General features: G+C 34.7%; 1 protein-coding gene across 5 annotated transcripts in view; it reads right to left on the reverse strand.

The window, feature by feature from the left end:
* MAGI2 (membrane associated guanylate kinase, WW and PDZ domain containing 2) overlaps nucleotides 1–19,786 on the reverse strand; it is a 1,692,369-nt gene that overhangs the window by 387,350 nt on the left and 1,285,233 nt on the right. The window lies entirely within an intron of this gene.

The raw sequence follows: 19,786 nt of genomic DNA on the forward strand, positions 1-19,786 counted from the left end.
CAATTTCCTTATCTGCCAAAAGAGAGAGTAGGACTAAAGTCTTATGTCTAAATCCTATCTACAATCCCAAATATAAATAACTATTGTGTAGCTAGTTGGTATAGACGCTTGAGAGCTGCACTTGAGGTCAAGAGAACCTGAGTTCAAACATAGCTTCACATACTTATTAGCTGTATGATTTTGGACAAATCATTAAACTTCTGACAGTTTCTTTTTCTGTGAAATGGGAATAATAATAGTACCTATCTCCCAGGATTATGAGGATAAAATGAGAAAATATTTGCTAAATGTTTTGGAAATGCCAAAGTGCTCTTTAAATTATTATTATTATTATTATTGTAAGAGCCAAAGATTAGGCAAGAAACAACACAGTTAAGATCCTGTTCCTGCCTTGTGTATCAATGTAAAACTTGTGACTTTATTGGTTGTTGGGAACTCCCAGCAATGAAATCCTCTCTACTTCTACCAATATTTTTTAGAGGACTTCCTGCTGATGAGAAGTTAAGTATCTTGTACAAGATGCTATAGCGAGTATATGTCAGAAACAGCATCTGAACCCATGCTTTTCTGACTTTGAGGTTAGCCACCACAATCCAGGATGTCATTCACTGCAGTATTTACAGTTATCTCCAGAGCCATTATCTTATGGGATCATTTCAGGATGAGGTATTAATATTACTAATTGTTATTGTGCAGGTTATTCTATTTTGGCAAAAGGCCTATAGAATCCCTTAAGATATCTTGTGATCAAGAGAAAAACCTGCAAGCAACATCTAAAAGATAAAGCTAAGGCAATGATAAAGAATAAGCTTTGAGCAGAGAACTTTCATTGCTCACACAGTCAAGGCATGCTCAGGAATAATACTGGGCTAGGCAGGGCAAGCACTTGCCTAATCTGTGAGGGCAAAGAAGCAGACGTTTGGGTATGGGGTCACTATGCTCTTCCACCTTATACAATCAATCTCCTTTTGACTCATTTACAACATGAAGTTGTGATATTACCCACAGAATACTGGCACACATGCAGACCTCAATAATTCTGGGCTCTCAGGTCAGTGAGCTTCTGCCTCCCGAATGAAAACACCATCAAAATTGTTGGGTTTTTTTTTGTTTGTTTGTTTTGTTTTGTTTTGTTTTGTTTTTTAACCAGACCTGTCATTTCATTGGCAATTCCTAAGGAGTAAAATCCCTCCACCAATTCAGATCAACAATTCTTCTGCACCTTTTGGAGAGTTGCTTCAAGGCATTAGGAAGTTAAGTGATTTGTCCAGTCACCCAACCAATATGTGTCATAGACAGAATGTGAATCCAGATCTCCCTGTAGTTGAGGCTGACTATTTGTTATGCTTCTCACAAATCAACAGGGGAAGGAAAAAAAAAAAAGGTAAAACAAATCATTTCTATCTCCTTAGTGAAGGAAGAAAGAAGGGAAAAAATTCTGATGAAACCTACTAGGGTCAATATAGAATGAGTGCTTAAAGTGATTTGGACATTTGATTTAATTTGATATTTAAAAAAAAATACTTCATTTAATATAAAAGTTTGGGTGGAACTTCTGCTACTCATGATTTTTTCAACAAAATAACACAATGCTATGAATAAGATGTTTTCCTCTTTCTAGTCTCCAGCTCTTTCAAATATAAAATTTAGGTTCTTTTATCCTCTTCTATAGTTATCAACTCAATATCTTACAGTCTGACAGAAGCAAAAGGGAAAATATATTAGAGGAGTGAAGTAGGAAAAAGAAGAGCCTAAATCAGTATAGAGGGATATCACTGCAAGAATAAAGATTTTTACTGGGATCTCCCAGCCTCTCTCCAGTGTCAGCTCCCCAGATTCCTGTGAGATACCGATGTGGGTGAGAGGACCTGGAAAGAGTGATGATGACTATTGGATTGGTATTTCCAAGAGTCTGCTGACAGACTCAATAGAATCTCTGAATATGTATCTTAGCTTATTTCTTGCTTAGTTATTCTTCAGTAGCACAGCTATGGTCTGTTTAAAATTCGAGGGTTAAATATAATTTATGAACTTATATTCCTACCCAAACTACCTCTTCTAAATCTTCTGTTTCTATGGACCATCTTCCTAGGTTCTCAAGCTCCTAATCTTGTCTTTGTCTTTAACTCTTTCTTCCATCTGAATCAAAATATTTGATTAGTTGCTACTTCTGACTGATACTTCAAAAAGATTTCTGTTATTCATGCTCTCTACTCAACTTCTACAACAATAAATTCTATTCACCAGGGATCCCATCTCTCTTCCCTTGTACTATTACAGAACCCTTCTGTTCATTCTTCCTGCTTTCAGTCTATGACACCCCTAATCCATTCTTTGTATCAATGTCTGAGTAATCTTTTTGCTTTATCTCTATGGTCAAATCACTTCTCTATTCAAGATAATTTTAGATAATTAATCTAATCAAAAGATATTTTGAAAAAAATAAATTATACACTCCAAGTCTTGGCATTCTAACTCCTCTACAACCTACCTTTATCTCATACTATTCTCCTTCTTATAGTTTATGAACCTGACAAAATGCATGGCTATTTAATTCCTATTCTTTTCCTACATTCTTTAATCCTTAAGACTACATTTGGAACATATTCCATGCTTAGAATGGAATTCTTTATCTTCAGAGCTATACAAATCCCTTCCCTTGCTTCAATGACAAAGTCATGAGCCATACTATCTCTGATGTTTTGCCACATTGCTCCAGTATTCAACAAAGGTGATCTCTCTGTGTGTCATCAAATTTCCCATTATTCTTTATTATATTTTTCTCATTCATTTAATTCACTTTCATTTGTGTCACATTTTGTATTCTACTTTCTTCCCCCTTGGAACATTAATTCCTTGAGAAAAGAAACTGTCATATTGACCTTCATGTTCCCAGTGCCTAGCATAGTGCCTTCCGGATAGGAGATATTTAGGATATGTATACTGAATTCATTAGCGAAAACATTTATGAACATGAGATGCCTTTCTGACCATCTGCCACATTAAACAAATGGGAAAGTTGTTCTGTATGTAGAAAATGGAAATTGTAGTAGGAAGAGGTGAATATCTGTTCTTCTGTTTAGTGGTTTCTCTGCTCCCTCAAATAGTCCAGTGTCTAGGCTGCATTTTTGTGTGCTTATTTGTTTGGTTTTTCTAACCTCTAGAGTTCCCTTAATCAGCATACAGCTTTAATTAATCTATTGTAATTTTCATTCTCTAGGAAAGTCTAGTAGAAAGGCTTTTATAATGCTTTAAAGCCCTTGAAAACCCTTGAAAAGAGTCTTTGGATCCTCCTTTTCTCCCTCCCTTCCTCCCTCCCTCTCTCCTTCCTTCCTTCCTTCCTTCCTCCCTCCCTCCCTCCCTTCCTTCCTTCCTTCCTTCCTTCCTTCCTTCCTTCCTTCCTTCCTTCCTTCCTTCCTTCCTTCCTTCCTTCCTTCCTTCCTTCCTTCCTTCCTTCCTTCCTTCCTTCCTTCCTTCCTTCCTTCCTTCCTTCCTTCCTTCCTTCCTTCCTTCCTTCCTTTTCCCTCCCTCACTCCTTTCTTTCTTTCTATTTCCTTCCTTCCTTCCTTCCTTCCTTCCTTCCTTCCTTCCTTCCTTCCTTCCTTCCTTCCTTCCTTTTCCCTCCCTCACTCCTTTCTTTCTTTCTATTTCCTTCCTTTCTTCCTTCCTTCCTTCCTTCCTTCCTTCCTTCCTTCCTTCCTTCCTTCCTTCCTTCCTTCCTTCCTTCCTTCCTTCCTTCCTTCCTTCCTTCCTTCCTTCCTTCCTTCCTTCCTTCCTTCCTTCCTATCTTTCTTTCCTTCCCTTCTCTCTTTCCTTCTCTTACTTCCCTCTCTCTTTCCATTTCTTTCTTTCTTGCTCACTCCTCTACTCTCTCCTCTCCCCTTTCTCTCTTTCCTTTCTTTTCTTTCTACCCCACCATTTAGTCCACAGTCTGACACATAATGCTTTTTGATTGATTGGTAATTTGGATTAGGATTAACTCGTGTATTTTAAGATGATAATCTTGAGAAATAGAAGTATTTGTTCTATAGTTATATTTGGTAGAACAATTTATGCTTATAACTTAATACTCATCTTAATATGTATTCCTTATCATTCCCACTAAGAAACAGCTATGTTTGGAAGGTCTAATCCAGCCTCAGACACTTCCTAGCAATGTGACTCTAGACATATCTCATAACCTTTGGGTGCCTCAATTTCCTCATCTCTAAAATGGAAGTAATAATAGTACCTACTCCTTGGAGGTTTTGTGAAGATAATAGGAGATTATATTTGTAAAGTGCATAGCAAACTTTAAAGAGTGCCATGTAAATCATAGCAATTAATAAAGGCATCAAGCTATGAAATGATAAAATTATTTAATCCCATTAGATTTCAATTAATTCCATGTGGTTTTATAAGATATATATATATATACATATATATATATATATATATATACACATATATATGTCATATCTAAAGCAACATGCTTGCATACAATTTTCATGTATAGCAATACTGATGCAAATATAACATATGAGCACAAATTTAGGATCAGAAGGGACCTTAGCAATCATTGAATACAATTCATTCAGTACACATGTTAAGGAAGCAGTTGCATAGGGAAATTAATTTACTTGCCAGGGGTCATTCAGGCTAATATCGGAGGAAAAATTTGAGCTCAGGCTTTCCTGACTCAGAGTTCATTTCATTGATCCTTAATTATTGAGGTCATATGATATATTTAGGAATATAATATTTACAATATTAGCCTAACTTTAACCCACCTGGCTTAATAAGGTAATGACTTTTTCAATGAACATTAAAAGCTAAGACTGCTCTGAATTCAGACATCCTAGTATATCACTGAAAGGAGCACTTCAAATTGTTTATGTGACATCTGTACTGGGCAATATATATGACAAGAAGGCAAAATAAATTTATTTGATTGCCTGGTTGGCAGCCCTGGATTTATAAGTTGGTGGATAATCATTAGGCAAGTAGGGGTTGCAGTAGAGTGTTGGGCCTGAAGTAGGAAGATACATCTTCCTAAATTCAAATCTAACCTCAGACACTTACTATGTGACCCTGAGAAGGTCACTTAACCCTGTTTGCCTCAGTTTCCTCATCTGTAAAATAAGTTGGAGAAGGAAATGACAAACCACTTCAGCATCTTTCCTGAGAAATCTTCAAATGAAATCTTAAAGAATAAGACTTGCCTGCAATCACCTCAGACAGATTCCCTTTTAGTAATTCCCCACCAGCTCCCTGTATTGTTGGATCTGTCAATTCTCAGCTACCCTTAAGTTATACAGGCAGACTTGAAAGATTACCAAAGTCATGCAGGATTCTAGGAATAACATAGAAAAAATATTTGGGAGAGAAAGAGCTATCACACTATAGGAATGTTCACAGGAAAAAGCACTTAAAGACAGAAGGATTATAATGGGAGTTTTAGAGATAGGGAAAATAGAGAGAGGGAATAGAATTGTGGAGGTAGCTATCTTTTAGCATAAGATCAACTCTCCTAATATAAATCCAATTTTTTTCCTTTGGAGATAGGCGAATTTCATCTTGAGAAGAAAAAAGATCCCCTGGACTACTTAATATAATGATTATGACTGCTAAGGGTAAAGTGGATCCAAAACACAAGATGGACTGAGTATGAAACAAAAGAGGCCTCTAAAGAAAAAAGCTGAGTATACATCCTATATACTTTCCTGTGCTTTTTATTGAGGTGTGAAAAACTAAGAAGCTTCAATGAAACTTGGCATAGACTCAAGCTCTCTCCTTTTCAGGAGATGAGGATGTTGGCTATCAAGAGGACAATGAAGGAATAGCTGAGACAGGAGAGAAAAGGTTTAGCAGAAAAGCAGAGGAAAGTCTTAAAATTTGCCTGTTGGATATATCTAGAACTTTTCTTTAGAAATTCTGTGCATTAAAGCAGGAGTTAATATGATAGATAAACTGAGGGACTTTGGATTCTAATCTTAATTTTGATAAATGTTAATCACTGACAAGATTAAAGACCCAGTCCAGTTGTGTCTTCCAATCTCACTCTGGACAAACCCATTCTTACATTTAAACTCTGAACTCCTGACTCTCCCTAACCATAAGCCTTAGTGTAGCAAAAACTTTAGCATCTATCTCTTCAGATATTTTATTTTAGATTTTACAGTTAAGAGGGAAGTTATAAGTGAATGAACATGGGTAGGGTGATCTTGCTTAGAGGTCCTAGACTTCTGATAGTTATCCAGGCTAATTTCAAGGATTATCTACTCCTGTTTTAACACAGATATCAGAGTAGTCAAGTAGACAGCTTTGTTGCCATTATGATCTGGGATTGACCCTCAATATTCTAAGGTATTAGAATAGGAATTAGTAATAGAATTATTAGAATAGAATTAGAAAAGGAATTAGTAATAACTTTTAGAGATAACTTAACATTTGATAGCATTGATTCAACTAAGTTGCTAAGTGTTTTAGCTAATTTTTATTCATCTAAAAACATAACCACCTCCAAGAAACTGAAAACTGTCAAAAATGAGGGTGGAAGAAGGAAGAAAAAACTTCTTGAGTCGATGTGTATTAATGTTCCTGTAAATGGGCAATTTGAACTAGAACCTTCTATCATGCTGAAAATGGCAAATAGTGCTTAATGGAGCCTTCAGAAACCAGACACCTAATGATGAGATGTTCTTAGGAACTAAATTAAATCTGAACTAATCTTGAAGGTTTATCTGAGCAAATATCCTTTCTTTTGATTTCTGTTGGATAGACTAGCTCTCTCAAAGAGAGAACAGGATGTGATGTCTCAATAGTTTTAAAGCCCATCCAATCATGCTGGAATGGATTTGAACATGTGAAGGTTGATAAGCAAACTTTTTTTTAAAGATTTATCCATCTTTATTACACAATTAAGTGAGTTTATTGTAATATGATTTCATCTAGTTAAAAATGAAGTCATCTGTTAAACACTTGTAATAAAGGAGGGTGTAACACTGTCACTTTCTAATAATGAAAAATGGAAAGCAATTTTCCACTCAATCTTATTCAGTTTAGACAGCAGATAAAATATAGCTTCTTACTGTGACTCTAGAACTCTTTATTAACCAGTCCTTTTATATCTTTAATGATAATTAGAGCCTCAGTTTGATGTCTATAGCCTCTATTCACATGATTCTAGCACAGGGGAGTCCTTTCTTTTAAGTTGCCTTATTACTCTAGATATTAAATGATAGCATTTTTGACATGAAATTTTAAAATGGAAAGACTATTGGTATGCTAGTATGAGACATTGTATAGCAACAAAGGAAGTCACAATGTAGATTAATGCATTATTGTTGTTGTTTTATGTCCTTCCTTCTGGAAGAGGACATGACATCAGGGAGGTGATGCCATAGCATGCAGGTGAATTGGATTTAAGTGAGGGAGAGGTGTGCAAGATCACCCGCCTCACTTTCCCCTCCAGAGCCATCTGGAGCCAGTGACCAGATATAGATGGAAATTGCCCTTGATGAAATGGGAGAGCTTGCCCTTTTAAAGCTCAGGATTTCAATAGAATTCAGTTTGACTGAGGCTGTATCCATTCAGCCATTAAGGCTAGCTAGCAGTTGAGGCAAAGAATCTCCTCATTCACCTGATCCCCCCACCAATCTAGATAAATAAATACATCTGAGAAGGCAAAACCCTCAGGATTTCTGGCCAAAGCAGAAATGATTGCTATTTACATTCAAATCTGAGTTAATCGACATCCCAAACAATGATCAAATGGAGCTTCATCCTGGACTATTAGTAATCAGTCTATGAGAACCAGATTGGTTTTGATTTAAATTATGGTCCTTCATGTATACATATATTGTATTTAATTTATACTTTAACATATTGAACATGTATTGGTCAACCTGCCATCTGCGGGGGGAGGGGGGTAGAAAAGGAGGGGAAAAATTAGAACAAAAGGTTTGGCAATTGTCAATGTTGTAAAATTACCCATGCATATATCTGATAAATAAAATCTATTATAAAAATAAAAAATAAATAAATCACAGTCCTTGTTTTCTGTTTCTGAGAAGGAAGCTGGGGCACAGGGAAATTAAGTTACTAATGTCTGAGAAAGACTGTGAACCCAGGACTTTCCAAGTGTGATTTCATTTCATTAAGGCTTATTTAATTTTGGAGGGGTGTGTATATGTGTGTGTTTCCTTCCCCCTCTCTTTCCTCTCCTCTCTTTTCTATCTCTTTCTCTGTCTACCCCTTCTCTCTCAGCCTCTTCCCTCCTCTCCTCCCTTCATCATTTGTTGTTTGAGAATCTATTTCAATGTCACAGAAGATGAAAGCAAATTTTGTTTTCTCCTCTTTATGGCATTGGGGAAAAGACTATAGATAGCAGATGGAAAAGGCTTATTTGGAGTGTGAGAAAGATAACATAATAGCCAGTTTAGATCTTTATGCCAAGGAGATTAGATAAGGAAGCAATGATCACAAATCTAATATCTATAAACTACAAAACTGAAAGTAATTATCCATAAGCTGTAACAATGATCTGCAGTAGCCTAGAAGAAAAAATATTTTACTTTTCTATATGGTTCTAAAGTGAAATCAACTCTTTGTTTTCTTTTGAATAAAGTACAAGAAAAAGAGGTGAGGATATATAATGGTTTGGTCAGCTAGGTGGTATGGTGGATAGAGTTGGTGGGCACTCATGAGTGGTGGGTGAAGACTCATCTTCCCAAATTCAAATTTAGAGTCAAACACTAGCTGTGTGACCCTGGATAAGTCACCTCGGTTTCATCTGTCAAGTGAGCTGGAGAAGGAAGTCACAAAAAGTTCCAGTGTCTTTGCCAAGAAAACTCCAAATGGAGTCACAAAGAGTCAGATACAACTGAAAATTATTAAACAATACTAGCATCCAGATCTAAGGAACAAAATATCTAGCCACTTTGTGAACTACCCAGCAGGGGCCTCTAATCATTTGGTTGCAGCTAAGGACAGGAATTCTATTGCAAACATCCCTCCTCCTCCTCTTCCAGTATTTCTTCCTCCTCTTTCTCCTCTTCCTTCTCTTGCTCTTACTCCTCTTCCTTCTCTTGCTCTTACTCCTCTTCCTTCCTTTCCCTCCTCTTACTTTCCTCTTTCTTCTTCCTCATTGTTTTCTTCCTCCTCCTCCTGTTCCTCCCCCCCTTCTTCTCTTCTTCCACCACAGTCATTAGCACTAACACTCCTCACTTCCTTTCCAAAGCAATTCTCATTTTATTTATTTAGACGATTTTGGAAATATTCACAGAAAAAAACAAGGAAAGCAATTAGGCACTCTCAGAGTTAACATGAGAGCAAGAAGTCCAAAAGAGGCAGTTTAGTCCACATGTCTTTGTAACTTGTAGCTTGTCTTATAACTAACATCTCTATTTACTGGAGCTTGAGATCTCATTTCAGTTTAGAAAGCTACTAAGTGATTTATTTGTTAATAATTCTAATTAAATCAAGTTAAATAATAATACCTGTATTATTTGCCTTACAAGATTGTCCTCAGGATCAAATGAGATAATTTATATAAATTACTTTGTAAGACTTAAAGTATTAAAATCCAGCCATTATGTATACTAGTTTAATATATTAAAGGAGACAGTTTTTGACTTTTTTTGTTTGTTTATTTTAATAAACTTTTGAAGATTGCTCTTTATTGAAGGCTAAAGAAAAAAAAATTAAAAGCTGAAAAATCAGCTCCTGAGTAAGAAGGGAAATAGAAATTCTCTAATAATAAGCCAGTTAAGGTCAAAAAGACAATTCAGATCTGTCTGCCTGTTTTAAACTAGAAATATTTTTGGTTTATGCTGACATTGTTTGCTTTATCTCATTCAGGGATAGATTCTATTTTCTTGGAAGATTACAGAAACTGTTTGAAGGGGCTTTTGAAGCATGGAGGAAAGAAACAGTGTTCATGCTTGTGTATGGAATATTGAACTCATATAATTCAGAAATATCTTAGGTTTCAGAGCTACTATATCAGGACTGGAAAGCATTACCATATTGAGTGTAGAGTAAGTATGCTTTATTTTTTTATTTTTGTTTTTTACATTTCATGTTAACATTCTAGTATGTAGTATTTTTTCATTCCTTCCTAGAACTTCATATGAGAAACATTTTATAGTAGCAGATGTGGTATCACATGAAAAAAATCCCCAAATCTTTACATGAAAATCACATCTGCCAGTACCCACTATAATTTTAACTGTAGTTACATGGTTTGCTTTCCTGTCTATGCCAGAGGAGACAGCTTTGCATGAAAGCTGTCCCATGAAATTGTGTCTTCTGGCCTAGCTAGTTAAGCAAATTGTGTAACTGCCATTAAAACCCAAATCTATGCCAGCAGACATAATTTGGCATAGGAGAAAAAATTGTACGAAAGTCACAGCTGTTTATAGTTTTTTTTCTCTTTCTTTTCATCATTTAAAAGAACTCAAGTCTTTCTCCTTTTAAGAGTGATGTCAATTAGATTTCTGGTTCATATTTGTATGAAAATGTAGCCCTTTGATAAGTACTGGACCATCACCATTTGATGTAAGCTAGAAAAAAGAATAGACTGCTGTTAAACAGACTGGAAACCTGTCCTGACTGCCGTTTTTGCATATGGAGTAAGAAATGATATTAAATAGCAATCATTCAGTAGTGCACTTTGTGGGAAAGACAGGACCAAGACATCATCAATATTTTGAAATTAAATAATGCCTGTTAATCATAAGAAGTTGCCCTCTTGTCTTCTTTTCATTTCTTTTCATTGATGATAGTGATGAAAAAAAGGAGGATGGGGCTTGCTGAATATGATGAAGATAATAATGATAATGATGATAGCTGGGGATTCTGAGATAAAATCTTGTGGTAGCCAACATAGCTTGGCTGGTCAGCACTGAGGTTTTTCTCCAGATTAAGAAAGGGTATCTCTTTTTATCAGTGAACATATCTGTCTTCAAATATTAAAGAGCTAGTATGTGAAAAAAGAAATATTTTATTTAGTCTCAGAAGGCAGAACTAGGATGTAATGGATAGATATTTCAAAGAGGGCAATTTAGGCTTAATAAAACAAAAAAAAACTTTCTAAGAATGTAAGCTCTCAAAAAATGGGAACGGGAAAGCCTCCAGAAGTGGTAGGTTTCCCATCATTGGAAATCTACAAGTAAAGATTTGAAGATCACCTAGATAGTGTAATATAGAATATTTTTGTACAACTAAGAGTTGAATCAGATGAAATCCTTTTAGGTTCTATGACACAATTAACAATGAAACTGATGATCTAACTTTTTTTTTTTTAAAGTCCCCACTGCCACTGATGATAGAAGGGAACAAAGGCAAGGATATTTTGCTTTTCTATTGATGATACCATTAAAAAACACACCTGGTCACTTGATTGTTCCAGAACAGTTTTCAATATTAAGTTTCCTGTTAACTATCTATCTATCTATCTATCTATCTATCTATCTATCTAGCTGTCTACCTATAGATATACCAAAAACAACACATTTAATTTTGAAGTAACATGGAAGAAAATATGAATGGTGAAATCGATTTCTTTCTTATGGAACTGTATCATTTTTCTATTTCATTTACCTAAGATAAGCTCTTTGATCTCAAGAAATTATAGACTTTCCCTAACAGGATCTTCTATTCTAACCCACTGAATTGACAGATATGGAAACTGAGGTCATTTTTATCTGCTTGTCATTTTCCTATGGTACAATATTGATTTATAATTGATATACTCTTGCTGACATCAGAGAGTTTATTCTTTTCTTTCATTTGTCTTTAATATTTGTCTGTTAAAGGACACTCACTGCAGGATAATGCCATATTACACCTTTCCCCATTAGAGAAGAAATTCACACTGAAGAGAAATTATTTAATTATAGTAAGGTTCTCTCTCTCTCTCTCTCTCTCACACACACACACATATACACACGCGCGCACACACACACACACACACACACACACACACACACACACACACACACTTACAATGATGCTGCATAACAGTGAGTGATGGGATTCTGCAATCTCCAAAGAATTAGGCTGAAGCTCACCCAAAAGATAATAGAAAGACTTATGGTGGCTGCGAACAGGATGTCATGCATAACAGATGAAGAATTGGGCAGGGGAACTGTGTAAAGGATGTTATTAGAGAGATAGTTGCCTGTAAAAATAAAGACAAGACAGTTGGATTGTGAGAGTTAAGAATAACTGATGGACATCCAATATGTATTACTATTATCCATGGGATGCCAAGAGAATTAAAGGATGGCTGCCAGGATCCAGCAGGCTGGGTGGGTGATTTATGGCAAGATCCTAATAAGATTCCCAAAAGATGGGCAGGCATGAATGACTTGGGATTGGCATTGCTCGAAGGGAATGTACATATCAATAACAACAGAAATCCATGCAAGCATCTTCAGTCACAGATAGGATGTTTATATGTCCAAAAATATCTGGTTATAGTTGGAATCTCCTCACAGCACATATAAACCTGAAAGGCAGGGTGCATGCTTTTGCCTATCATAATAAAATGGATTTGATAAAACTGTGGATTAAATACTTTAGGACCCTTAGATCTATAGTAACAACAGAGATTATGATGAATTTTTATGGCAAATGTATATTACAATTATATTAAATAGACAAAACTAGGAAAAATATCCTCTTTCATAATGATATTAAACCTGCAATAGTAGTAAGAATAACTACTTTTACACTTGCATGTATACTTGAATATGCACCAAACGTTAAATCTAACTGAGTGAAAGTTACTATGGCAACTGTAACTTTTAAGTTTCTAGCTTAGTTTCTATAATTAACTGTGAGGAGTTAGCTGACTTCATTTATCACAAAAATACCCCAAGGCATGAACATCTCAAAAAGAACTCCATATGTATGTATAAAGCTTTTATAAACTGGTCTAATATTCAGGTACAAGATGATAGCTAGCTCTCATGCATTTTTCCTCCTGTATTTTATTACATATATTATAATAAAAAATAATACATGGACAATCCAGATGAATAAATTTGAACTTTAAGAAGAGTTCTTTAATTAATGAAACCACCAATTAAAATGAACACTAATTATACTGGCTGGATACAAATAATAGCTATCCTTTTGGCTTTTCCAAGTGGTATCTGAGGTTATATAAAATAAATACATATACAACATATGTAATGAATACATGCAAAATAAATCAAAGCACTGCAACTAAATGGAAACTTCAAGTAAAAAATGTTCACCAGAGATATAAAGATATTTTATCTTTGATTGAAGCCATTTGGTTTTGTTTGAATTATCTGAATACATGCTCTCAACTTTACTAAACTTTGCATATATGGGGATAATTTCTCTTAAAAACATAGTGGAATCATAGACTAGAAATTAAACTGATAATAACATATACCTTTTGGAAACTAAAAAGGAATCTTGTATAACAAATGTTTAATAAAAGTTAGTTGAATTGAATTAACCATTACCACATCTATGGCAACAAGCGATTTAAAGGCAACTCATGTTACTTCTAAAGAGGACTGGTTTTGATTGGCAAAACTAATCTCTCTTTTATGATTTTTATCTTAATCCCTCACAATTTTTTTTGGATCTTATTTTCACAAAACATTTCTACTTCTTCAGCATCTTCTTTAATGACTCTTTCCCCCTACATACAAATTGGCTTGTCTCTCCTGTCCTAAAAATAAACAAAACAAAATAACCTTTGCTAAACCTCATCACTTTTGCAAGCTATCATTTCATTCTTTTCACTTTTGAACTTTCTTACTACTCACTTCCAAGTCTATTGCAATCTGGCTTCTGACCCAGCTTCTCTCCTGGAGTGCCAAATGCTGCAGTTTATCAAAACGAAATTACCAAAGCTTCTTGATTGCCAAATCCACTAGCTTTTTCTCAGTACTCTGTCTCTTTGAACTTTTGGAAGCCTTAGATACTATTTACTATCTTTTTAATCTTGCTCCTCTCTCCTCCCTCAGTTTCTGTGAGATTACTCTTTTCTTGTGCTCTTCCTGTCTGACTGAGAACTCTGAATCCCTTTCTAGTTCATCTTCCTCCTGTCTCAAAGAGTGATATCACCCAAGTCTTTGATCTCAGTTCTCTTCTCTTTTCATTTTCTCCCCTAGAGACTCCCATTGCATCAAACATTATGTTTGTAGAGATGATTTTTTAATTTGTATACCTACCTCAATATATTTTTCTTTGTTCTAAATCTATATTTCCAATTGCCTACTGGAGGTGTCTCATTGAATACTTTGCTCATATCCCAAATAAATATGTCCTAAAATGAACTCATCACTTTCCCCTACTCACAACTTCCCTCTTTCTCTTGATGCACTGCTGAATTCCCACTCACTTAGGCTTTAAACTTTAGTCATTTTTTATTCGTTGTTTTACATCACTGTTCAAGCACATCTTGTTTTCTTTATCTGTAAATTAGGGAGAGTCATGCTGGGCAGTACTTATTTTAATAATGTCATCATGAGATATATAGAAAGCTTTATTTTGAAAACTTTAAAGTACTATGAACATTCCATTTATTACTGCTATTATATAGTTATTATAAAAAATCAGTTGCCAAGGTTTGCTGATATTTCTACATTACTAGTGAACAATTTTGAATCCATAGTCCACATGCCTGCCAGATCTAATATGTCATTCCTAAGTGAACATATCTTCAAAAATCTAGGAAAAACTATTCTAGAGGATAAACTATAAAATTTATAATTTGGCACTTAAGAACTTTCACATTTCTGTTCTTTGTTTATAATTCTAGACTTATTTCACAGTCATTGCCTTTGTGGGCCACATTATAGCAAAACTGGACCACTTACACATTTTCTGCTCTGCTTTTGCCATACCTTGTATTCAAACAGGTCATTTTCTATGCCTGAAATGAATCCTCTCTATATCTCTCTAACTGCTGAAATTCTTCTCTTATTTTAAGACCGTGATAAAGTGCTAGCTTCTTCAGGAAGTTTTCCTTCATTCTTTTCCATCTTTCAAATTCCTTACAATATATTGTTTGGACCTCTACTTTAATCTTATTTTATTATATTTCCTTCTAAAATATGAACATCTCTATTCCTCTAAAACATTGTAAAATCAGCACCTAGCATACTGTCTCACACATAGTAAGTGCTCAAAAAATACTCATTGAATTGAATGGCTTTTTTTGATTTATAGCTAAGACCTAGTATAGGATTGATTCTATATATCTCCTTCCCCCCACATTAGTTGTAACTTAAAAACCATGACTTTCAATCTTACATCACTATACACATATGTGCAATTTATAATCATTAATTATATGATAAAAGCTATGTTAAGTTCCTGAGCAGGCCTTCTTAATAGACATACATACACAATTAAATGAAAAATTGGTGCATTCTAGAAGTCAAGTCAAAAATGAGCTTATGATTGTGTAAGATGACAAGAAATGAGGCAGTAAATGTTTGTGTGTAGGGAGTGATGCTGTTGAATTATTTTAATTCTCATCTCCCATAGATGTGTAGACACAGCCAAGTTCTAATTCAGTAACTGACATTTAGGAAGCCTGTAAGTAGTAGAAAATTATTTGCTATGGAAAAAACCTTGTATATGAACACCTTAACACTCAAAAGAAAAAAAGGCACTATTTACAACAACTTGGATGCTATAAGATTTTTGCCCTTTGGACACTTTGTATGCCAGAACTGAGAAATGTAGAGAAGGATTTCCCTGTTGGAAACCAGATTGGAAAGTGCTGACTAGGTAAGAGAGAGTGATTAACAGATTTATACCAGAGGGGAAGTTCTTATTCAGTGTACTTGGCAAGCAAACGCAATAAAGATCACATCTTGTAAGTCTCACATCTGTTTTCTTTCTTTTCATAAACTAGAAGTGTGTTGGATTTCAGCTAAAACAGTTACAGGCACTTTCAATCAAATTCAGTGAACAAATAGAAGTAACATTTGTTGGACAGTTTTTATGATGAGAAATTAATCCAGGAACATTGAATGTGTTGAATTGTATTGAACAGATTGAACACTGAATGTGTCTATCACACACACACACACACACACACACACACACACACACACACACACACACTCATACGATACACTGAAATTGAGTGGGTAGTAAATGCGATTTAGTGGCCCCATGGCTATTTTACTTATAGCTTCCAAATATTTTTGTCACTAAAGAGATAACTTCATTTTCAATTTTGTCATCTTTATAATATGAAGGCTTTTAAAATTCTGGCTCTGATAACTATTACCACCTGTGTGACATCAGATGTTACTCCATGACATATAAACTCCTATGTCTAAATCTGATGAACAATTAGTGGGCATAGCATCAAGAGAATTCATCATTGCATTTGAAAACAAGCAGTGGTACCACAGAACTAAAAGAATCACTGTATCTATTTTCAAAAAAAAAGTAAGAGAATCAAGGCATTATGGATCAAGTATGTTGGCTTTCATTACTAGCAAAAATCTGGACTATATTATAAAAAGAATAATTTGTTAACATTTAGTAAAGGGAATGCTGATTACAAAGAATCATCATAGTTTCACCCTGAATGGGTCACATGCCATAGGAAGTTTATTCTATTTTTTGAAAGCATTTCTAGACTGTTAGATTGGGGGAATACTGCAGGTCAGATATAGGTGGATGAACTAGTGCATCTGGGAAATACCTAACAAAATACATAAAAATACAATAGAACATGAATATTATTATGTGGTTTTCAAAGTTAATGTGCAGCTTGCAGAGATCTTTATGTATTGTTTAGTTTTTCCTTTTCTATTTGAGTTTTACATCATAGGTATAATTAACTTTGATTTCAGTGAAGCATTTGATAAAGATTGTCATTCTGTACAGGGCAGTTGAGTGGCACAATGGATAGAGTGCCAGGCCTGGAGAAAGGAAGTAAGGAAAGTGACATGAGATCTGGCTTCATATAAATTAATAGCTTTTTGATGTTGAGTAAGTCCCTTAACTTGTTTACCTCAGTTTCCTCAACTGTAAAATGAGTTGGAAAATAAAAAGTCAAACCATGGGAAAAACACCCAAAGAGGATCATGAGGAGCTGCATATGACTGAAATGACTGAACAACAACATCGTGTTATTATGTAGGAGTTATATCCAGCAATTAACTAGATGGATTCTGGAATTAGATGGATTCTGAATTGGTTAACTGGACAGTGTTAAATAGTAATTATTAAGGGTTTGATATATACTTGGAAGAAAGTTTCTAGGGAAGTTTTCTAGGGATTTGTGCCTTGCTCAGCACTCTGTAACAACTTAATTGGTGATTTGGAGAAAGATAGTCAGATAGAAGGTATGATCCTTGAGTTCAGAAATTTTTTTGATTTATATTTGCCTCATCATTACTGTCCATATAATATGTTCTTAATAAATATCAATTGAATTAATATCAGTTTGGAGGAAAATCAAAGGTAGGAAGGATAATTAAATCTTTGAATGATAGAGTCAGGAACAAAAAAAAAAAAAGATATGGATTCAGAAAAAAGATATAACAAAATGAAATTTAAAGGGAATAAATATGAAGTTTGGTAATTGTATATCCAAAAAGTGGTTTAGAATTGCAAGATAGCTCAGAGATAATTAGAGAGCAGATAATGATAAACATAACTAGGGGTTTTAGTGGACTGCAAGTTCCAGATAAAACTGATAAGTTAAAAAAGTCAATGCAAGTGAAAACTATTTTAAGAGAAACCTACAGATTAGGAATAGAAAAATAATAATCCTATATACTACCTGCTCAGACTATATCTGTAGTACAGTGGACAATATGACTGTTATAATGGATTTAATCTTAGGAGAGACCTGGATTCAGATTCTGTTTTTTATAGTATGTAGTAGCACAATCATAGGCAAGTCAAATAATATGAATCTTAATTTCATCTGTAAAATAAAGTGAAAATACCTGTAGTAACTTCTTTACAGGGTTAGTGTGAGATAATCTATATAAAAAACTTTTCAAATATTAAAGAATCATATGTATAGTAATAGTAGTAGCAGTGGTAGTGGTAATGGTAGTAGCAGTAGTGAACAATGACTAAAGGGTGTTCTGAGGAAATTAATTAGTTGAATCATAACATATGTGGATAGAATGAAGGAATGGGAAATGTTGAGAAGATAAGGTAAGACAGTGTTTTCAAATATTTGAAAGGTCATTGTGCAGAAGGGACTGATAGCATAGTGAATCAAGTACTTGGCCTGGAGAAAAGTCCTCTTCCCAAATTCAGATCTACTCTCAGATACTATCTGTGTGACCCTGGACAATTCACCTAATCCATCTTGCTTCAGTTTTCCCATTTATCAAATGAGTTAGAGAAGGAATTGGCAAACCACTCCAATATCTTTGCCAAGAAAATCCCAAATGGGATCACAAAGAGTTAGACACAACTACTAGGAAAAGAGTATAGAAGTTTCAAGAAAACAAGTTTAGTTTTGATTAAAAGCAAAACCCCACCAATTCCTCTCTCATCTACTTGCTTTTATATGAAACATGTTGCATGCCTGGCAAACACTGTCTCAGCACTTCTGAATGTTTCAAGACTGATCAGGTACCACTTCTTTCAGGAAGGCTTCCCTGCTTCCTTCCCCCCCCATACCTCTTTTCTCCTTTTAACTTACTTTCTACTTATTTATTCATGTATATGTCCTAATTTTAACATCTTAGTTAATTTTTTTTTATTTGAGGGCAGGAAAAGCTTTCCTTTAATTTTTTTTTTTCATTTTAGCCCCAATCCCACCACTTTATCTTGCACATAGTAGATAATTAGCATTGCTGAATCAAACTGATAATTTGTGCCAGGTTTGAAGACATGAGAAGTGAAGACAAATGGTGATAGAGCAGAAAGAAAAATGAAGAGGTGGGGAGAAGATTATCAGAAGATATGAAAATGAATATCTTGAAATTATTTTTAAAAATCACTAAATCCACCACAGATTTAGAATTAGAAGAGACATTAGAAATCTTCTAGTATCACATTCTTTTACAAAGGAAGAAACTGAGGAAAAAAGTGACTTGTTGAAAAGTAGTAATTAACATGATAGAAGAGTCATTATGGTAGGCCCCCTGGGGTTTTGCACCAAAGCATAAAATAGTATTATTACTCCTTGATTAAACAGAAACAACTGAGTTTAGTGTATAAGTTGGCAATATCAATTAGTTTAAAAAAGAAGCTATAAAAATATGCTTCTTTTCTCCTACCTGGGATCTTAAGGCTTAAGGTCTCTCCTGCTTCTCTGAACTTCAAACTGAATGTGCCTTGCCACAGCATTGTGGCACCTGCCCCAGACATCAGTATTGGTAGTTGTAACTCTGATAGCAGAGGCAAATTAGGACTCAGATATTTTGATCCTTTCTAGTATGAGTCCTTTCCTTTCTAGCTATAAAGATGTCTCAAGAATGGAAACTAATGGACAAGGTTTTTGTAACTGACTTCCATCCTTACTACTTATTGAAATGTAGATTTCTATTACAAGATAAGCAGATTTGTTTGCTTATCACCTCTATACCTTTGCTTGTTCCACATAAACTGAGGAGTAGTATAAACTTGAGTGAAAGGGAGCACTTCCGGAAAATTCAATCACAAAAGTCACCAAGTTTTATTTTATTTTATTATTTTTTTTTTACTGATGTTGAATTTACTTCCCCAAGGAATGTATCAGTAACTACACACACTCTTTGTCCTTATTAAAGAAAGTAAATGACTAAATATGACAAACTTTGTGCTGAGGTAAATTGAA

Source organism: Sminthopsis crassicaudata, chromosome 5, assembly GCF_048593235.1.
Source record: "Sminthopsis crassicaudata isolate SCR6 chromosome 5, ASM4859323v1, whole genome shotgun sequence".
Lineage (NCBI taxonomy): Eukaryota > Metazoa > Chordata > Mammalia > Dasyuromorphia > Dasyuridae > Sminthopsis > Sminthopsis crassicaudata.